Raw genomic sequence first — 21,937 nt, 5'->3', positions numbered from 1 at the left:
AATGGTAATAGTTTTATATAGTTAAGCCTTCCTTTGGTAACTCCAAGACCATTAATGGAACTCTGTTTTTATCAGAGAACAGAAGCATTTGATCTTATGTATGATATCTGCTAAATAAAGAAACATACAGTACAAATTAAATCACAGAACCAAATAATTTTAGACCTGAAAAGGGTCTTAGAGGTAACAGAGTTCCCTACTTTTATAGGTGAGAAAATTGTTGCTAATACAACTTATTTAAAGAAACATTTGGAAATTATCCAAGGTTTTAGAGCTGATTACAAAGGAAAGTGGGTACTAGAATACAAGTATCCAAAAAACATTGCTTATTCTACTAAATGAGATGGCATGCCCCCCACTGGGGATTGAGCCCCCAACCCAGGCACATGCTCTGACTTGGAATTGAACCATAACCCCCTGGCTCATAGGTCAATGCTCAACCACTGAGCCATGCTAGCTGGGCCAGATTGCCATTTGCAAGCCCTTCTCTGAAACAACCCACTGTGGGGCTAAAACTCAAATATATGAAAAGCAAGTAAAAATTTGGATATAGTTCACCTAACAATACTTTTCTCTGTTTTATGGAAGTATTGAGGTATAAAGATTGGCTACATAAGAATTTTGATCAGATTTTAAGAGCATCATGAGATAAATTTCCAATATCATCACTTTTAAGGTCTGTATTAACTTGTGTGACAACATTATATTTCTTTTACTTCCTGTCTTGAAACATCAGTCTCTCCTGTTCTACATGAAACACAAGATCAATTAAGAATTAAAACTATTTTAAATAGTTTAATGGTCAGAACCACTACAGCAGCAAGCACTGACTCTGTTATAAGCTTATCATGTGTCTGCTCTCCAATAACTGCCACATATTCTAACTGAACATATAGAGGTTTCATAGTATCACTCTTTTTAAAGGGAGAAGATATGCAATTCTTTAATTGATAAAATGCTGAAAAGTAGAAATTGAAACATTCTCCATAACCGTCTTTAACAGTGTGAACCCATCAGGGGGAAAAAACATCACAGGGTGGAAGAACCACTTGTTAGGAAATGATTTACTTAAATCCTCTCAGTTTTTCAGGTTACAAATAAGAGAACCAGAATCTGAACTCAGAACTCTAGACAAACAGTCCAGTAAATAATCCTGAGTCTTCCAAATAATCCAACTGCTTCCCCAAATCTAAACATGCCATGCATCCCACTGCAATGACTCCAGGGATGATACCATCTACTCCAATTTCTAGCTTTTTTCCCCATTCACAGTCATTTACTTTCAAACCTTCCCTTTGTACTTATTATTTTTATGATGTCATAAAATATTTGTATATCATTTACATTTTAAGTCATAAGTAATTTAACATATTTGTTTTGAACCAGTTCTTTGCGCATTAATTCAGACTGTGGAAGCTTTATCTTTTCATCGAATGAACCCTGTTCTCAGGAAATGCTTACCATGACCTTAAGTTTGTTGATAGTTAGATGTTTGGCCTCTGAGACTTCTTGACTATGCCTCTGAAAGTGATTCATACTGATATGTACAAAATCACTGATCACCTCACTGGCTTCACTAATAACCTACCCATCATTTAGTGATATTTGCCTTTTTAACATCCAGAAAACAGGTTAATAATGTAGTATTTACAAAAAGTCCTCAGAAAACACCTATAAAATTACTGAGTTTCTGTCTACCACACCACTTGATCATGAGGTCATTTCCTCAAGAAAAAAAAATTATATGCAAGAAAACACAGAAAGCATCAGGGGGAAAATGAGTTCCCCCCAAAAGTCCATTCTCCTTTCTCATGGCACAATACATTCCTCTCACTAAGCTTGCTTTCTTTGGTACTACCTAAGAACATGAGCACACAGAGAAAATTAAATTCTTATTTAAACTCAAGAAGCAAACATTTCCCAAAATGACAATATTCCCCTCCTTTACACTTGAGTTGTAAACATTTCTCTACATGCCAGTGCCCTTCTATTTAGTTAGAACTTTAGTCAGCAGTATTTTGTTTATTTGTTCAGGATCGTGTATGTTTTTTCACGACATCTATAATACACTTCATACCTGAACACCTGCTGAACTAAACTTGTCTTGCCAGAAAAAAAAATTTAAAATTATGCAATCTGCAATTCAGTCCATGCAAAGCACTTGGGTAGAATTTCTTCTATACCTTTCAACATACCTAATGACAATTAAAGAACTGCCTGCATAGAAATATTGCCAACTGAAAAGTTAGTGAAGCGAGTTTAATCAAGTGAACTTGACTAACAGTTTAGCTAAGGGCTTCTCAGATACACAAATTAAATAAGTACAATAATTGTTTCTACCAAAATAACCTTAACATTAATGCAAAATTGTATGAATGTATTAACAGGAAAATCAGTTATGTGATTTTTAATTAATAAAAATAGATTTTTCATTCATTAAAAAGTTTTTATATGTACAGGCTATAAAGACGGTGTAAAAGACTATGGAAAGGGCCACTGACAAGTCAGCCATGTCAACCAGAAAACTATGTGTTTTAAATATGTAAACATTAATATATAACTAGTAAAAACTTATAATTATAAACACATAAATATAAATAAAGCTTTACCACCAATGCTTTATGAAATATATTTTATTAAAATAGTTCATAATTAAATAGGATGCTGAAAGAATCCAAATAAATTTAATTTATAGCTCTCTCATTTGTGAAACTGTTTTATTCAGATATCCAAGACTAAGCCAGCAAATTTTCTATTCATTTATTACAACAATCAGTAAGAAATAATTGAAGTTACATGAACCAAAGGCATTTTTTTAAAAAAGGCAAAAACACATTTTAAAGAAAAGCAGATCAAGCAAAATTTCATAAATAAAAGTTTTCTTGAATACTCTGAGCTGATATATAGGCATTAAAAAAGCAAAGTTTTAAGAGATGACAGTTTAGTTTTAACCAAAGGAAGAGGAATTTCTAAACCTGACTTCATTTCTGTTAATATATATAGTAATTTAAACAAAAGTTCTGTATACGAATGTGGAAATTACTTGCAAGTTGTGTCCAGGCATGTGAAAAGCACAAGAAAAGAGATTTCCCTGTTTCCTTTTGGATGCTGCAGACAACAGCAACCCAGCCTAGGGCACACTGCTGCGGATTTTAACTGTTGTATGGAACTACTCAAAATGCTTTTGATCCATTTTATCTTGCAAGTTAGCAAAGAAATGTTGCAATAAGAAACACCAACAAAGATCTGAAAAAGTTAAGCTCTGGATTACCATATTGTGTTCTCCTGCCATTCAATGCTCCATACAAAGGCAGTGGTGTTCAAAGTAAGGAAAAAAAAGTGGAGGGAGAAAGAAAAAAGAGAAACCAGTCTTAGAAAGCGCAAAGCACAAAGTAAATAATATTCTTCCACATCCCTTCTTTTTCACAGATTGGATGTTAAAAGAGTTGCAGCAATTAGGCTTTTGTTAATTACCAGCTGTTGAAACAGATGTGTTGACTATCCTTATTAGTCAACAGCTGGGTGAGAAGAACAATTGGTGCTCCCTAAAATCAACAGCCAGCTGCTCTGCAGTAATTATCTCCAATTAATAATACAGGTGATAAAGGCAAAAGCTCCTATCCCTCTGTTTCAATAACTTTGGCGGTTTCAATAACTATGGCTTTATGATTACACAGTAATAGCGAATACATTTATTACAACAAGGAAGGTTGTATATTAGAGTCGCATTAACTCTATGGTAGTTTCCATTATGCAATTTCTGGAGAAGGAGTCAGACAAGTGCTAAAAGTAGAATCAGACATTCTGTATGCTTTTATTTATCATATTTCAAATGTCACTGCCAACTTACTACTCTAGTACTAACAATAATAGCTAAGCACTTAAGTTCTTTGAAAAGGAGAAGCATAACTAAAATCTGTTCTTTTTGATTTCCAGGTGTTTTCACTGATCATGTTTTATATTCAGTTCACTGAAGCAATATATTTCCTCTTGCTATGCCTAAATATCAGTGTCTTGTTCCCTAGCTTGCATTTCCTAGGTGACTAGTAGAAGCAATTTTACCAAACCCCAAAGAATTTATTTCATAGCAGTAAACATTATTTTATGTATACCAAGAGATCAGCAGAACAAACAAGCAAGCAGGAAAACAAAAAATAAAACCATCTTTTATTTTGTAGACACTATCTTACACATAATATTCTCGAGTTTCTAACTATGATGATGTTAAAAAAGAAATATAATGGAGCACACTGATAAAACAGCAATCATTATATGTTTAAAATAATCCCTTTTCCTATTTCTTATTGCTAAATGTTCATATTAAAATTTCACTTAAGTGTAAAACAAAGATTTAAATGAGCCAGGCATCTATCTCTGTCCTACAAAAGAGGTGTCTACAAGAATTTACAACCATATCTCTTAGCTAATTAGGGAACACTTAGGGACACTGCCTTTCTGAAAACAGGATTAGAGCTGGATGAATACACCCTTTTCACAAGCCTTCTTCACGTCTCTGTTGGGTCATCATAAGCAGCTTGTTCTTCCAGCATTAAACAGAAAAGCCTACCGATGATCAGTTCTGAACACCTCCGTTAGGCATCAGGACAATTCATGGGGATGGGAACTGTACATAACAGGTAAAAAAAAATCGCTACAGCAAAAAGTTTGTAATAAAAACACAATGAATAAAAACTTTCTAAAGCAATATTATTTAGGTTGCCACTTGAGCACTATGCTTTCCAATATGAAAAATATTTGCTAGGAAACTCGCTTACCACATTTCATGTAATTATGGATCCCCAAAATAGGAATTTCAGCATTTACATAATTTCAACTGAGAGATAAGCACATAAACAAAAAAAAAGATTATCCTTTTCAATAAAACCAGCTTAACCATGAGAATTTGTAATATTTAAAATTCTATAATTCATAGGGAATCTCCAGATATATAGATGCTAGCAAAATGAGTAAGTAGAGGAACAAACCCTTAGCTTTTAAGTTTCAAAATCTTAGACCATAGAATTTACTCTGTGATTTGTCAATTGGAAGAAAAGACCACATTTCTCAGCACAGTAGCAGTAAGAGCAAGTATCTTCTGTCTTGACCCCAGAGCAGCGCTCCTTGCCCTCTGCAACGTGTAAGACTTGGAAAAGTATGCAAATGATAAAGCAGCTGATCATGCTTCTCTCTTTTCTGTGGAAACCAACAGGTTGTGGTCACCATCTAACAAGCCCTCCTCATTTCATTAACCACGTAGCACGGCTACGGCTACTCCTGAAGCTAGAGGGCTGTCCTCTCATTGTAGCCTATGTGACCACACAGGGCAGGCAGAAGAGAAACCCGTTCTGAGGCCATGATTCCTAAACTCATTGCTGTTTAAAAATAAGCCAAGAGATTCATATCCTTTCTCCTCTGCAAAAAAAATAATGGCAATTTGTAGTGAACAACTGATTGCTGCACATAATTCCCCTAAAACCGACTTTTTTGAACTTTAAAAATACCTAGGCATAACCGGGAACTGTACTAAAGTATTAAGAGCTGCTCTCCACAGGGGACACTTGACATATCTAATTTTCACACCAATTTCAATGAAAGAATTTTACTGTGTGATTGCATAACCTGGGAGAAACACTTATATTTTCTCACTATAATGTGTGTCTCACTGTTCAGCATGCCTTTCCCACCTTGCTCATTGTCAGACACATAAAATTCCTCTCCTCAGGTCTTTCACATCTCCCAAAAGACTATCCTTTTTTTCTCTGCTGCACAACCCCTTGTGTAGGATATCTATTATAGCATTCATTTAATTCTACCTGTATTTTTTATATATTTACCTTCCCCAAAGAGAGCACATGTATTTTCCTTTTTTTTATTCCCACGATAAAGTATATAAGCGCTTATGAAACATTTTTAATGAATAAATATAAATGTTAAAAAACAACAACAAGGAAACTCCATACTGCATACCATAACGGTTGCACCATTCTGCATTCCCACCAGCACAAGGGTTTCCTTTTCTCCACATCCTCACCAGTACTTGTCATTTGTTGATGTAGCCATTCTGACAGGTGTGAGATGGTACCTCATTGTCGTTTTGATTTGCATCTCTAGGATAATTAGTGACTTTGAGCATTTTTTCACATGTCTCTTGGCCTTCTGTATGTCCTCTTTGGAGATGTGTCTATTTAGGTCCCTTGCCCATTTTTTTAATTGGATTGTTTGTCTTCCTTTTGTTAAGTTGTATGAGTTTCTTATATATTTTGGATATTAACCCTTTATCAGATGTATCATTGCCAAATATGTTCTCCCATACAGCGGGGCCCACTTTTCATTTTGTTGATGGTTTCTTTTGCTGTGCAGAAGCTTTTTATTTTGATGTAGTCCCATTTGTTTATTTTCTCCTTCATTTCCTTTGCCTAAGGTGATGTATCTGTAAACATATTGCTAGGAGAGATGTCTGAGTTTTTGTTGCTTACGGTTTTTTCTAGGATTTTCATGGTTTCCTGACTTACATTTAAGCCTTTTATCCATTTTGAGCTCTTGTGTATAGTGTAAGTTGGTGGTTTAGTTTCATTTTTTTGCATGTATCTGTCCAATTTTCCTAACACCATTTATTGAAGAGACTGTCCTGACTCCATTGTATGCTCTTGCCTCCTTTGTCAAATATTAATTGAATGTAATGGCTTGTGTTGATTTCTGGGTTCTCTGTTCTGTGACCCAACCATAAAATTATTTTCGTTGCTACTTCATAACTGTAATGTTGCTACTGTTATGAATCACAATGTAAATATCTGATATGCCGGATGGTCTTAGGCGACCCCTGTGAAAAGGTCGTTTGACCACCAAAGGGGTCGCGACCCACAGATTGAGAACTACTGCATACAATGATCAATAAATGAATGCCTAAATATGTGGAACAACATATCACTGTTTCTCTCTCAAAATTTATTTAAAAAGACAGATTTTCTGTTTTGCGTGTGTGAATAAAGGATTCTAAAGAATAAAAAAGTCAAGGCTTAGAAAACAGAATGTAGAATATATACCATATAAATAGATGAAAAAAGAATAAAGAAGGAACTAGATTGAGACAGTAAATGAATCCAGTTTAAAAACCACACAGAGCCGAAACCGGTTTGGCTCAGTGGATAGAGCATCGGCCTGCGGACTCAAGGGTCCCGGGTTCGATTCCGGTCAAGGGCATGTACCTGGGTTGCGGGCACATCCCCAGTGGGGGGTGTGCAGGAGGCGGCTGATCGATGTTTCTCTCTCTCATCGATGTTTCTAAATCTCTATCTCTCTCCCTTCCTCTCTGTAAAAAATCAATAAAATATATTTAAAAAAAAAATAAAAACCACACAGATATATCCAATGCAGACCATGACTTAGCCATAATATATGTGTAGCTACATAAATATATCAATGCATGCAGACACACACATATATGTTAAACTTGTGATTATCTTTAAGAGTTGAAAAGGTAAGGAATAGAATCTAAATTCTGTTTTACTATATCCAGCATAAATACATATTTTTAGTCATATACTAGGCATACCAGTTAATAATGCGGATTTTTTTCAATAGATGGAGTTATACATATGTTGATATATATATGCGATTTGACATGTATGCTATTTTATTGTATTGACAGCAAGCTTCAAAACTGTCAAATTTGCTGAAGGTGTTAACATCACAAATATTTTTACACTTAAAAATGTCGAATTTTATGCCAAAATAAGAGCATTTGCGGGAAGTTTTAATTCATTACTTTATTATGAAGAAAAAATTATCATATATTTCAGGAAGCTTATGGTGAACATGCTCCATCTCAAGATACTTGTGATCGCTGATTTAAACTCTTTAAAAGTGATTATTTTGATGTGAAAGACAAAGAACATCCAGGTCAACTGAAAAAGTTTGAAGACCAACAATTACAAGCATTATTGGGTGAAGATGCGTGTCAAACTCAAAACAAGTTGCAGAAAGATTAAACGTTGCTCAGCAAACAATTTCTGATCGTTTACAAGCAATGGGAAAGATTTTAAAGGAAGGAAAATGGGTGCCACATCAACTGAACGAAAGACAAATGAAAAACCGAAAAGTCATCAGTAAAATGTTGCTTCAATGGCATGAAAGAAAGTCTTTTTTACATCCAACTGTGAGTGGCGATGAAAAGTGGATTTATTTTGAGAATCCCAAAGGCACAAAATCATGGGTTGATCCAGGTCAACCACCAACATCGACTGCAAGGCCAAATCGCTTCGGAAAGAAGACAATGTTCTGCATTTGGTGGGATCAGGAAGGTGTGGTATATTATGAGCTTCTAAAACCAGGTGACCATTAATACTGATCGCTACTGACAACAAATAATCAATTTGAACCAGGCTTTGATCATGAAACGACCAGAATGTGCCAGAAGACACGGCAAAGTAATTTTGCTTCATGATAACGGACCATCACACACTTCAAAACCAGTTAAAGACACGTTAAAAGATGTTGCCTGGGAAGTATTAACCCACCCGCCATATTCACCAGACCTTGCTCCTTCAGATCGATGGCACACGCACTTTCTGAGCAGCACTTCAAAATGTGCGAAGAAGTGGAAAATTGGGTCTCTGAATGGTTTGCCTCAAAACAAGAAAAGTTATATTGGGACAGTACCCACAAATTTACTGAAAGATAGGGGAAATGTGCAGCTAGTGGTGGACATTACTTTGACTGAAGCACTTTTGATAATTCTCTTGAAATTATCATGTTTTCCTTGATTACAAAATCCGCCATTATTAACCGGTACACCTAGTATTATTATATTGGAAATAGATTTTTGGTTTGTTTTACCATCATTCATTCTTTCTTAGTTCTTCTGTTTTTCCAAAATTTCATTTGGAAAAGCATTTGTGTTATTCAGAATTCTGCAGAGAAACACAACAAATAGAGTTCTAAGAAGTCCTATGATCCACCATCCGCAAGTTATAGAGACCCCTGAAAAGTGATGGTGAAGTTCAGACTGAGTCTGAAAGCCTGAGAACCAAGAGAGTCACTGTTATCGAAGCCTGAGTCCGAAGGTCTAAGAAGTAAGGGAGTTGATAGAGTAAATCCCAGTCTAAGTGTAAGAGAAGACCATGTCCTAGTTTATACGAATAGAGAAGAAACTAATTCTTTCTTCCTCTGCCATATGTTCCATTCAGACCGTAAATGGGTTGGATGATGCTCACCCATATTGAGGAGGGCAATCGGCTTTACTGGATTCACAGGTTCGTATGTTAATCTCATCTGGAAGCTCTCACAGACACATCCAGCCAAATATCTGGATGCCCTGTGACTTAGCCAAATTGACACATAAAATTAACCGTAACAATCAGGCTGGCTGTGCCCTGGAAGGAAGGTCACACACAGCCTGGGAGGCTGCCTCCGGGAGTCTCTCAGGGAGGCAGTGGGGAGTAGGAGCGCTGTTGCTAGTGGCGCCAGGGGGCGGCTCCAAGCCCTGGGTCTCCTTGCCCTTCACATCTTTGTAAATGAGCCGCCACCACACTGCACTGCTTATCAGCCATCCATCCAGCAAGGCTTAGTCTGTCCTTGGGCCTTCCCAGCTGCTGCTTCCTTTAAGGTTTCTTATTTTTTTAAAAGATTTCAATGGGCACAAAAGGATGTGCAGTGAAAATCTCCCTTCCCCTTTTATTTTGAACACCCAGTTCTCCCCACGGGCAATGAATGAAGTGTTTTGGGGTTTTTTGTTTTGTTTTATTGTTGTTGTTTTGCTTCTCTTGTGATTTATTCCACTCTATTGCTAAAGCAGGACACAGGAATGCAGAATGTCTCTATTCCTTGCATCTTCGGTAACCACGGGGATGGGAGGAGAGGATGGATTCAGGATGGGTGAAGGGGTGGGGGCTGGCAGGCCCCCCGTACCTGCCTCCTGGGAGCTGTGGCACTTAGGCTGTGTTTGGGCACGGCCTGCCTCTGTTTGAGTCATCCATGGGACCACTCCCTGCTGACCCTTCTGTTCCTCAGTCCCCAGAACCGAAGGTCTTCTCCGACTTGATTTTTGCTTTGTGCTGCTCAGAACCTCTGTTCTGGTCAAACCTGGCTTTTGTCTCATTTTCAGCAGAAATGCCCGTTGGAGTGGCTTTGGCACAAATGCAGCTCCTAGTCAGAATGCGTTGGGGTCCAACCCCAGCAGGTCCAGGGGTTCCCAAAGGTGTGGATGGAGTCGGCGAAGAAGGAATCACACGGAGACAGCGTTCAGTTGATTAGCAGCCTAGCCAGGTTCTCCAGCCAGGATCTCCAGCCAGGTTCTGTGTTTATTGTCTTGTTACATCTGTATTTATACCAGTTGATTTTAATCCTATCAATTTCTATTCCAAAGGTTAGGGTGTTTCTTATCTCCATTCCAGGGAGTAAAGATTATGTAGCTTAAGCGTGGTTGTTTATAGTTAAAGTGATTAACTACCCGCCTGGCACTTAGTTAAGGGGTTTTATTCCCTCCCTAACTTCAGGGAAAAATCCCTACCTGGGGAAACAACCTTTCTCGGAGAGATGACCTTGGGTAAAACACATAGCCCCAAGAAGGGGAGCAAACATATTAAGAACAGTATGCCATATACACCAGGTCCCTTGAAACAAATGCTGTGCAGATGTTGGGGGCATGCAGGAGGCAGCCAATCAATGATTTTCTCTCATCATTGAGGTTTCTATCTCTTGCTCCCTCTCCCTTCCTCTACGAAATCAATAAAAACATATGTATATTTTTATTTTTTAAATATGTTTTATTGATTTTTTCACAGAGAAGAAGAGAGAGGGACAGAGAGTTAGAAACATCGATGAGGGAGGCCAGGGGATTGTCAAGGGCGGGGGGAAAAAAAGGACACAAAAGTAATACCCTTTGTAATACTTTAAGCAATAAAAAAATTAAAAAAAAAAGAAACATCGATGAGAGAGAAACATCAATCAGCTGCCTCCTGCACACCTCCTACTGGGGATGTGCCCGCAACCAAGGTACATGCCCCTGGCCGGAATCAAACCTGGGACCCTTCAGTCCGCAGGCCGACGCTCTATCCACTGAGCCAAACCAGTCAGGGCAATATATGTATATTTTTAAATGTATCATAATTCATCATGCAGATATACCATAATTATTTACAAAGTCCCCATTGTTTCCAATTTTATATCATTCAAACAATCCTGATGTGAACATTTTTATCAGCAATCTTTTGTCCTCAATTCTGAGTATTTGGGGGGATTATAATTCAGAGGGAGATTGCTGGGCTCAGAAAGGATTGCCCTTAGACTCCTGATAGATATTGGGAAACTTTAGCAAAAAGGTTGCACCACTTTACAATCCCATCAGTAAAATCTGAGGCACCAAAGAGGTCCATTTTTAACTCAGGGTTCTGGTGAAACCACCCCTTTGGTGTCGCAGTAGAGGTTGTGAAAGGGTACTTACCAGAGCATTGGAGGGATCAACACTGCTTCCTGCTGCTTACTTTCTTCAAGAGAAGCTCCAGTGTGTTAAAGAGGCATCCTGCTTCAAATTACTCCTATCCCCTGACATTACTCTGCATTTCTCCATCTTTTCAGTAAAATCCCAAAGCCACGAGCACTGAAACTGGAGCAACACCCTGAAATCCACCATCACCACCCTCTTAGCTAACTGAGCTCCTCATGTGTTGCCTTTATAACTCTAATCACAAATAACAACTTTTTGCTCACGTGTTTCTAGTGTGTGTCCCCCACAATAATGTAAGCTCCAAGAGGGACCATCCTGTCTTATTCATCATTGTAAGCCTAGCCCCTGGCCCTCTGCCTGGCACAGAGAGGGTGCAATAAATACTGTTGGATGACTGAATGATTTGTGTTTGTTCTTCAAAGAGTTTTCCAGACTACACCTGTCCATAAACAGATATAAATTTTTAATAGTGGTTTACAATATAGCCACTTATATCACCAAGGAGGATGGAGTTTCTGGACTGATGTAGCCAACTTTGTCAACAAAGTCCACTGTTATTCGCAACGTGCCCAGGTTAGAAAGTCCCTCAGAGGAGTGCCACCAGCAGGGGGTGATAGCGTTATCGCTGCCTCCCTGGGCTGCAGTTCAGTGCTGGCTTACAGCGCTCATATCGGGCTAGGGGTCACCTCTGGGATTCCAACTCCCGTGGGACATTTTAGTCCAAGCACGTCAAACCCACAGCAATGCTGGCCCGGGGGCCATTAGTGACTTACTCTGGACCACATGGGAAAGAGGGCAGAGCCTGAAACAGTCTTTCACGCTCGTGTTGTGAATTCAGATCCTGGCTTCAAAGATGGTGCCGAAATGTCGGTCACCCAAAGTCAAGGGGCCTAGGTTTTGTTTTCCAGGGCAAAGGGACACCATCACTGATGGGAGAGTTCTGTGGAGGTGTCCCAGGGGAGGCTTCCCAGCCATCACTTCCCTTGTCGGGTCCGTTGGCCTAGACAGAGTATGGGACATAAAAGATGTCAGTGGCCCCAATGCTCAGTCAATCACTGGGTGTGAACCCAGCTTGTGTGGGTGACGGCCTTCAGGGAACCTTTCCCCTGGAGGCCAAGCCCAGCAGTGCCCACACTCAGTGCCCCATTGATGGGTCTCCAGAGGTGTGAGATCAGCCGGGCTGCTCAGTCACCAGAAGGGACTTTTTCCAGGGTTAGTAAGAGATGACGGATGAAGAGTCCTCATTCTCCCAAAGAAATGGCCTCAACTATCTGATTGGGTGGAAATTGTAAGTGATAGAGCTCTCAAAAAAAACACTACATGCTGATGCTGACAATTTAATAATCTCCAGTGCTTCCCCGACCTCAGGCTTTATGCCAGGAATAGCACTACTGGGAAGGAAGGAAGGAAGGAAGGAAGGAAGGAAGGAAGGAAGGAAGGAAGGAAAGGAAGGAAGGAAGGGAAGGAAGGAAGGAAGGGAGGGAGGGAGGGAGGGAGGGAGGGAGGGAGGGAGGGAGGAAGGGAGGGAGGGAGGAAGGAAAGAAAGAAAGAAAGAAAGAAAGAAAAAAAGAAAGAAAGGAAGGAAGGAAGGAAGGAAGGAAGGAAGGAAGGAAGGAACAGTAAGGAAGAAAACACTTATTTCAGAATTAAAAAGACCAATGGTGGATAGAGGGGAGTGGAGACTGGATTTGAAACCAACATTAAAGTCATTCATCAACATCTCCCATCTATTAAGGGAATACTTGGTCCCATTATTTACATTGTGAGGTAAATATGATTAGAATTGGCATTTTACAGGAAAGCAAGTTCCAAAAATTCACCCACAATCTCACAACTAGCTGCACTTACTTTTTAAAAAAATATATTTTGATTTTTTACAGAGAGGAAGGGAGAGGGATAGAGAGCCAGAAACATCGATGAGAGAGAAACACTGATCAGCTGCCTCCTGCAGATCCCCCACTGGGGATGTGCCTGCAACCAAGGCACATGCCCCTGACTGAAATCGAACCTGGGACCCCTCAGTCCACAGGCTGATGCTCCATCCACTGAGCCAAACCAGTCAGGGCTTAAAAAGAGTTCTTAGTAGAGAAACAGCAATATGTACTTATACCAAACATAGTACACAACAAACAACTTTATGCCTCAGTTGTATAATCTAAAAGTTAAAGGTTCCAGGAGTGCCATCCTGAACTTGGAATGTATAACCTTCAGAGGTAGTTTCTGGCACAACATTTTGATCTTCCTCTTCCTCTACAGAAAAATATTTCTCAATCAAGTTTAGTGATGTTTTATACACAGACTCATTTTCATGGTTTTGTAGAGTTTCAATTTTGTCCAAACCTCCACATTCTTCAATCATTATACTTAGTTTTTCAGTTTCACCTAGTTTCTCAGCAGCCTGAAATATATTTGAAATGGCTTCCAGAATAATCAGAATAATTTTGGTATCTTTCGCGGTTAAGAGGTTCATCAGTGGTTCTATTACGCCACAATGAACGAGGTATACAATTTGTTCAACTGTTCCACCACTTGTATAGTTGGCCACAGCCCATACAGCTTCCTTTTGTGTCTTAAAGTCTGTCTTAGCAAGAACAACAATGAGGAATGGGACTAATCCATGATTCACAACTTGCTGTATCTGGTCCTGGCGGCCAGCTGTGATGTTTGACATTATCCATGTAGCTTCCTCCTGAATATTAGCTTTGGAGTTCATTAGTAGGCTGGGAAAGATGGCAAGTGCTCCTGCATCTATTACAACCTGCGTCTGTTCATCTCTCCCAGCGACAATATTTCTTATGGCTCTTAGCACAGGAGTCACAGTTGGCAATTCAGTAGCTCCTAGGAGCTTCACAAGTTGGGGTACAACTCCTGATTTCACAACCATTTCAATCCGTTCATTTGGACCATGAGTAAGGTAGGAAATGGCCCAGCAGCTTTCTGCTAATACTTCTGGATCATCATGATGCAGGAGACGAACTAAAGTAGGAAGAATCTGCTCAACAGCATCTAATGGGGGTACAGGATTCTTGTTGCAACAAAGGTTTGAAAGTGTCCAGGTCAGATTACGTAAGTAACCACATGCTAAAGATGACATATCAGGAACTGCAAGAAGAGCCAACAGTGGGCCAACAGCACCATACTTGATAACCAAGTCTCGGAAAACTGAACCATCACCTGCAATATTTCCTAGAGCCCATACGGCTTGTTCACGGATGTGACCGTGGGGAGATGCCAACAGAGAAATGAATGCTGGAATCGCACCTCCATCTACTACAGCCTTGGTCTGTTCCGAAGTGCCGGAAGCAATGTTAGTGAGGGCCCAAGCAGATTCATACTGGATGGTACTACAATCAGTTCTGCCCAGAAGTGCACAAATTTTGGGATCAAACCGGCCTGGATTATGTTGTCTATGGGAGGCTGTTTTTCCCTAGAAAGCAGCTCCCTTGCAGCCTGAGTAGCTTGGAGCTGGCTTCCCAAATTGTTGCTATTTATGCCTTTGACAATGTCCTCAACAGACCAATTTACAGTGCCCTGGTTCTTGCGATTTTCCTGCATTGGAGACGTAGCATCATCGGGAAAGGAGCTCAGATTTCTCCTTTTCAGCATCTGGTCATCCTTCTTAGCTTTCCTCAGCTCCACATTAACTTCTATTCGGCGCCGCCTCATATCTATACTGTCTTTCCTCTTGTTCTTGAATCTGTTAAGGCGGGCAGCTGGCCAATTAGCATTCTCGTCGGTGGACATGGTTATGAGACAAAGGGAGAAGCTACACACGGCCGCTCAGGCTTTCACAGGAGACCCGTGAGTGGAGGACGGGCTGCGGTTCAGTTGCTCCGAGAACGTCTACAGTGGCTCAGTTCTCAGACGGTGTGTTGGGGTCCAACCCCAGCAGGTCCAGGGGTTCCCAAAGGTGTGGGCGGAATAAGCGAAGAATGAAGGACACAGAGACAGCGTTCAGTTGATCAGCAGCCTAGCCAGGATCTCCAGCCAGGTTCTGTGTTTTATTGTCTGGCTACATCTGCATTTATACCAGTTGATTTTAATCCTATCAATTTCTATTCCAAAGGTTAGGGTGTTTCTTATCTCCATTCCAGGGAGTAAAGATTATGTAGCTTAAGTGTGATTGTTCGTAAAGTGATTAACTACCCACCTGGCACTTAGTTAAGGGGTTTTATTCCCTCCCTAACTTCAGGGAAAAAATTCCTACCTGGGGAAACAACCTTTTTTGAAGAGGTGAACTTGGTTAAAACACATAGCGCTAAGAAGGGGAGCAAACATATTAAGAACAGTATGCCATATACGCCAGGTCTCTTGGAATATACGGCTGTGCAGATGTTTTTTCCCTGCATCCACTGTGTCGAGCAGCAAGGCTGGACCAGTTCCCGGCAAGAATGACTATCAATAATGAATCCAGAAACAATTGTTGGTGAGGATGTGGAGAAAAGGAAACTGTTATGCACTGTTGATGAGAATGCAGTCCGGCACAGCCACCATGGGAAACAGTGTGGAGCTTCCCTAAAAAATAAAAAATGCAACTGCCTATGTTCCAGTCAAAGAAACTCAAAATACTAATTTGATATAATATATGCACCCCTATGTTCATTGCAGCATTATTTACAATAGGCAAGATATGGAAGCAACCCAACTGCCCAGCAATACATGAGTGGATAAAAAATCGGTGGCACAAATATATAATGGAATATTACCTGGTCATAAAAAGAGTGAAATCTCGAGGCCGACCTGCCGGACACCGGTGCTGACACCGGTGTGTCCAGCTCCGGAATGAGACCAGCAGCTTCTGGTCCGGATGGTGGCGGCGGGGACGGCCCCCCCCGCCCCCGCATCAACATGACCACCAGCAGGAGCCCGACCCTCCAGAGCTGCCCGGACCGAGTCCTGGAGCCTGGGGCGCGCCGGCCTGACCCAGCGCCGAGCTGAGGTCGGGACTCGTGCTGCTGCTCTGCCCGCGCCGGGCGCGCCGGGGTCCGGGTGCTGCGGGGCCGCCTGGTGCCGGGCCGCCTGGTGCCGGGCCGCCTGGTTGCAGGGCCTGCCTGGCTGGTGGCACAGCTACCAGTACCGCTTCGTCCCTTGGGTCGCGCTGAGCATCAGTCACAACCCCAGGTACAGTACATCAGAAATATGAGCCAATCTTTTTCCAGTCGATTGGAAACCCACTTATTTTTAGATGCTTGGATGGCGTGCTCATGGATGGAAATGACAAGGGAATATGGAAAGTCGTGCACAGACAGACCAGCGAACGGCCGCCATCAGGAGTCGGATGTGCCCGCGGGTTTCCCTGAGGAACTGAAGCAGGGCCTTCCCAACACCACCGACAGCTGAGCGCAGCAAAGGCCGCTCCCATGTGTCGTTCCCGTTGCTCTCAGGGACATCAGACCAGGAGAAGAGCTTTTCTCAAACTACGACACAATTGTCAGCTGACTCTTTGACTAAAGATCGGGTTTTCTATTAAAAAAAAAAAAATTAACCATAACACCATCCCTCCCCACTCACACTTTAAATTTAGGGACAAATCTAGATTGTCCTAAGGCAATCACTACATTTCTTTTTTTTTAAATTGAATTTATTGGGGTGACATTGTTTAATAAATTATATAGATTTCAAGTATACAATTCTGTCATACATCATCTGTATATCGTATTGTGTTCACCACGCAAAATTAAGTCTCCTTCCACTACCATGTAAGCCCTTTTTGCCCTCTTCTCTTTGCCACCACCACTCCTTTTCCTCTGATAATCAGTATCCTATTGTCTGTGTCTATGAGTTTTCCTTTTTTTTGCTTAATCCCTTCACCTTTTAGAGCCAGCTCCCCAACTCCACTCTTCCCTGTTCTCCATTTATGAGTCCGTTTCTATTTTGTTCATTAGATTCAAGCACAATCACATGGCATTTATCTTTCTCTGACTGGCTTTTTTTCCCACTTAGCATAATACTCTCAAGGTCCATCCGTGCTGTCCCCAAAGGGGAGATTTTACTTCTTTTTTGTGGCCAAGTAGTATTCCATTGTGTAAATGTACCACAGCTTTTTTATCCACTCATCTACTGATGGGCACTTGGGTTGTTTCCCAAATCTTGGCTGTTGTATATAACGCTGCAATGAACATAGAGGTGCATATAATTTTTTGAATTAGTGTTCCAGGTTTCTTCAGATATTTCCTCTTTGGTGAAGTGACTATTCAGGTCCTTTGTCCATTTTTAAATTGGATTGTTTGTTTGTTTTGGTGTTGAGTTGTATCAGTTCTTTATATAATTTGGATATTAACCCCGATCAGATGCATCATTGACGAATATGTTCTCCCCTTGAGGGGGCTGTCTTCATTTTGTTGATGGTTTTCTTTGCTGTGCAAAAGCTTTTTAGTTTGACATGGTCCCATTTTAAAATATTTTTATTTTGTTTCCCTTATACTAGGAGATACATTAGAAAAAAAGATTGCTACAAGAAATGTCTAAGATTTTTTACTATCTCTGTTTTCTTCTAGGAGTTTTATGGTTTTGAGTCTCACATTTAAGTCTTTATTCAATTTAGAGTAACTACATTTGGCCACAGCAATTGTTTCAGAGATAAATAAATAAGCACATAACCCCTAGTAATTTAATCCAATTTAACAAGACTCAATCCATTATTTCTGCTTTTGATAATTTGTTTTTTCTTCAAGACTTTAACTAGAAAGCCTCTACCTCCATATAATCCAAAAATTAAGCAAATGCACAGAGGAAAACAAATAAAATCCTAAAATAGAACCAAAACCTTTTGATTTCTAAGCAAGATTCTATTTAAGTTAAAAAGAAATGAACTACTACCACACACAAAACAGATTTACCTCAAAATCAGAGTGCTGAAAAAAGCCAGACACAAAAGACTATATACTATATGATTCCATTAACATTCAGTATAAACTTATACTAACAAAAAGCAGATCAGGGGTTACCTGGTAGAGGGATGAACAGTTGGAAAGCAGAACAATCTTTTGGTGGCGTGATTGAAATGCTGTCTTTATTATGGTGGACACATCTGTCAAAATGAATTCAACTGTATACCTACGATGGGTACATTATTGTATCTAAATTATACCTCAATAAAGTTAACTGAAATAAAAGTTAACAAATGAACAAAAAGTAATCTCTGGGAGTAAGCCCTATCCTTGACCTTTTATATGTGTGAATATGTTTTATATATGCTTTGGCAATTTTGAATATGGTTTTCTGACCCTTGAAACAGCAAACCCTATCTTAGACAATTACATTAGGTTCACAAAACCTACTATGGTAATCAAAAATACAAATACATTTTGGAAAGATAGTCAATAATGGCTGAACAAAAAGGCTTACAGATGATTAATGACAGCTTTCTTTTAAACATGATTTTCCAATAATTCTGATTAATTCAAGTTTTATTTTTAATCTTTTCTAAGAAAACAGTACAACAATGTTTCTACGGGCTATTACATTGTTGCCCTAGCCGGTTTGGCTCACTGGGTAGAGCGTCGACCTGCGGACTGAAGGGTCCCAGGTTCAGTTCCGGTCAAGGGCACATGCCTGGGTTGCGGACTCCATCCCCAGTAGGGGTCGTGCAGGAGGCAGCTGATCAATGAATGGATCCAAGCTGATCAATTGACTGGGAATGGAACTCGAGACACTCTGGTATGTGGGAGATGCTCTAAATGCTGAGCAATAGGAAATTTAAACACCTAACAGTTCAAGATTCAGAAAATCTGCCATATGTGTGTACAGATATATTAGAGAAGATGAAAGTGTGATTGAGACACATACATTGACTTTTTATAAAGGAATTATAAATTTTATATAACACTGTAAAGTGACTATACATGAATTATGCAGAAGCTGAGGTCAAGAGATATATACTCCTCACTAATGAGAATTACTATTAGGATGAAACTGACACACCCAGTAGAAATCCTGTATCACATTTCATGATTTAAGATAAGCAATTTGAGTTTCTCAAAACAAATGGGCTCACAGACCTAAGAGAGTGTTTTTTCCCCTCTTACTTCCTCATCAGTAGTCCAAAGAGGGATGAAAATGGAAGACTTTAAATAAAATTATTCTTTTTCTCAGTGGTATCATCTGATCAAAACAGTTTTTCGGATTTATGTTAAACTATACACAATACAGTAATATTACAAATCCTTATTAAACTATTTTAGTTGTCATATAACTTATGCCACTTAAAATCATTCTACTGCATTTCCTATGTTAAAAACACTTTTTACTTTTTTAAAAATTTTAAAAACAATTTTATTAAAACACACACACATATACAAATAGGACAAATAACACCCAAGCCTGAGAAGGCTGCAATCTTTTTTAAAGAACTTAATAGTCCCCAAAGCAAAAATTTGTTGCTGCTTCAGCTCACAATATCAGCCCTCTGCAAGCAGCAACACCATCACCAGCAAACATCTTATGGCCACATTTTATGGGTGTTGGAGATTCACTGAGCAGTGAGCCACAGCCCTGCCCTCTAGGAGCTTACAGTGTAGCTGGAGAGAAATAAAACATCCAGAAAGACACAAAGTCCACACATCTATCACAACAAAAGCAATTACTGGCATAAGTCATGACATGTTTTAACAAATGGACCGTAAGAATATTTTGGCAATTATGCACTACATCAACTTTCAACCTGATATATTTTTTTCAGGTTTTCATTATCTTCCAGGTGATACACATTATTATTATATACCAGGATATATAATATCCTTTAGGGTCGTGGTCAGCAAACTGCGGCTCGCGAGCCACATGCGGCTCTTTGGCCCCTTGAGTGTGGCTCTTCCTAAGCCTTAGGAGTACCCTAATTAAGTTAATAACAATGTACCTACCTATATAGTTTAAGTTTAACAAATTTGGCTCTCAAAAGAAATGTCAATCGTACTGTTGATATTTGGCTCTGTTGACTAATGAGTTTGCCGACCACTGTTTTAGGGTACTATCTGCAGCTGAGCGTTATCCACTTAGATGTATGTCAACATCAAAATTATTTAGTTTTTGAAGTGGAATATCATTTCTTGCAGCTTTTATGTCATAATATTAGTTGAATTTATTTTCAAAAATAATAGAGTAGGTATATTGTAAATTGCTTCAGTCTAGACAAATAAGATAATTATAGCTTGCATTTCAAGTCTATTGAGGTGTCATTGTTCAGGACAATGACATATGTGTAGCCATCATAGACTATGAAGTATACTGTTAAAATAGTTTTCATATTTAAAGATGGTAAAATCAATTATTGCTTTTTGTTCAATACCTAAAATGGTAATTAGTACTAACTAAGCGCTTACCACTTTATTTGAATCAGTGATTCTGTGATATATTAGATTAACAACTATCTGAACAATTAACATCTAAAGAAACTAACACCTAGAATAGGGTTTCTTAATCTGGGGCACATGGATGAACTTGGGAGGGGAATAAACTCCTTGAAACTATATGCAAATTTCTGTGTATGTGTGTTCTTCTAGGAAGAAATTTAAAAATTTACACTGGTTTCTCAAAAGGGTTTCAAAACACAAAGTGTTAAAAACCGGTTACATGGAGAAATAAGGAACACCAATCTCTTATCAAAAGAGAATTATTCCTTTTACACATCAACTAGGCTTGAAATTAACTGTAATCTCATGGAAATGACTTACTATATAATCAAGAATTTGAATATAAAAGAAACACATCACAGAATATAAGATAACTGGCTTCTGTCTCTAATAAAAAATTAAGAGGTCTGAAAACAAAAAATAAAACAAATAAAAAACCTAAACTTTATTAAACGCAAGTGTCATAGCTAGGAATGGCTCAATTTTAACAATAATGAAGTTTAATTAATATGTAGGTTTCATTTGAATATTATAAAAATATAAGAAATGTAGAAAATAATTATTTCAAAAGTACATGGCTATAAATTGGAAACAGTGACTACTAAGCAAGGATAGGTAAATTGAAACATCAACCTGTATCCGAACTTACATATATTAGCCTAAAGGGAAAATTACATTTGTAGATTGATAAAAATGCTTTAAAATTCCTATAAAACAAAAAATATAAATATGAAAAGGATTTAGAAATTCCTACTAGAGGATAATAAATTAACAAAATAATATAATAAATGACAGGCCAGGTTCATTTCTCTCCAAAAAGGTATTTAAATTTTCCCTTTCATTTTTTTTACAAACTTCTTTAAATTATGAATTAAAATACATCTGTACGATAAAACATTTTCACCGTTTTTTTTCTAGTTAGTGAACAAAAAGCAAAACACACATTTCTAAATAAATGGCTGTTATATTATAATCACAGATTATAAAAATCGTGCATAATCTTATTCACACATATAAGTCTATGAAGAGATAAAATGTATAAGAGAAGTAAAATATGCTTGCAACAGAAAACTGAGGTGTAAAGTTTGGCTCTTTTTCTGTATTATAAAAACCCAGCCATCATGAAGGCTTGTGCCATTCTCAGGCC

General features: G+C 38.9%; 1 protein-coding gene and 2 pseudogenes across 6 annotated transcripts in view; 1 reads left to right on the top strand and 2 right to left on the bottom strand.

The window, feature by feature from the left end:
• MIPOL1 (mirror-image polydactyly 1) overlaps nucleotides 1-21,937 on the bottom strand; it is a 334,097-nt gene that overhangs the window by 149,902 nt on the left and 162,258 nt on the right. The gene's annotated exons all lie outside the window — the stretch shown is intronic.
• LOC139004327 (importin subunit alpha-1 pseudogene) lies at nucleotides 13,599-15,187 on the bottom strand (annotated as a pseudogene).
• LOC138993131 (SET domain-containing protein 9 pseudogene) lies at nucleotides 15,848-16,882 on the top strand (annotated as a pseudogene).

Source organism: Myotis yumanensis, unplaced genomic scaffold (genome assembly GCF_028538775.1).
Source record: "Myotis yumanensis isolate MYYU_CA2020_CCGP unplaced genomic scaffold, mMyoYum1.0.hap1 SCAF_1, whole genome shotgun sequence".
Classification (NCBI taxonomy): Eukaryota; Metazoa; Chordata; class Mammalia; order Chiroptera; family Vespertilionidae; genus Myotis; species Myotis yumanensis.
This window is presented reverse-complemented; position numbering and strand designations above follow the sequence as displayed.